The sequence below is a fragment of the Penaeus monodon genome, chromosome 27, assembly GCF_015228065.2.
Source record: "Penaeus monodon isolate SGIC_2016 chromosome 27, NSTDA_Pmon_1, whole genome shotgun sequence".
Classification (NCBI taxonomy): domain Eukaryota; kingdom Metazoa; phylum Arthropoda; class Malacostraca; order Decapoda; family Penaeidae; genus Penaeus; species Penaeus monodon.
This window is the reverse complement of record NC_051412.1, coordinates 12,906,453-12,907,065: the sequence shown is the minus strand read 5'-3', so window position 1 is coordinate 12,907,065 and position 613 is coordinate 12,906,453.

The following is a 613-nucleotide window of genomic DNA, read 5'->3' as shown; positions in this document are numbered from 1 at the left end:
GCCCCGACCGTTCCATTAGGGAGACAAAGGAAGGGAAAAACACTGAACTCTGTCCTTTCAAATCACAACAACGTGACTCTCACTGGAAGACGGCGGAGGTACTTGATTCCGGGTTGGATAAGAGAGAAAATTTAAGCGAAGGAGAGAGAAATGAGAGACTTTAGAAAATGATACTTGAAAATATAAATGATTGTTCGGTATTTTTTCATGTTGTTGGATGCATTTTTTTTTTTGGGGGGGGGAGGGGTTGTAAATGGCGTGTTTGTCATTCAGATCATTGTGTAGTGATAATACTCGGTTTAATTCCAAGTTAGATAAAAAAGGAAAAATGCAATAAGAATAGGTTTACCTATTTACCTTTTGGAATATGAAAGAGGAAATGAAGGATAAAAAATAAGAAGGATAGACGTAAAAAATACTTTAAAGAGCGAAAACGGGAGAGAAGAAATATGAAAGAAGAAAAAATGAAGAAAAATGTAGAATAGGGAAATAAGAGAGAAGTAGAAATCAACAGAAAAAAATCAGCTGAAATTAGACAAGGAAAGAACAAGGAAATGGAACAATCCCAAAGAGATCAACCAATGAGAAAATAAGACAAAATAAACAAAGTGAT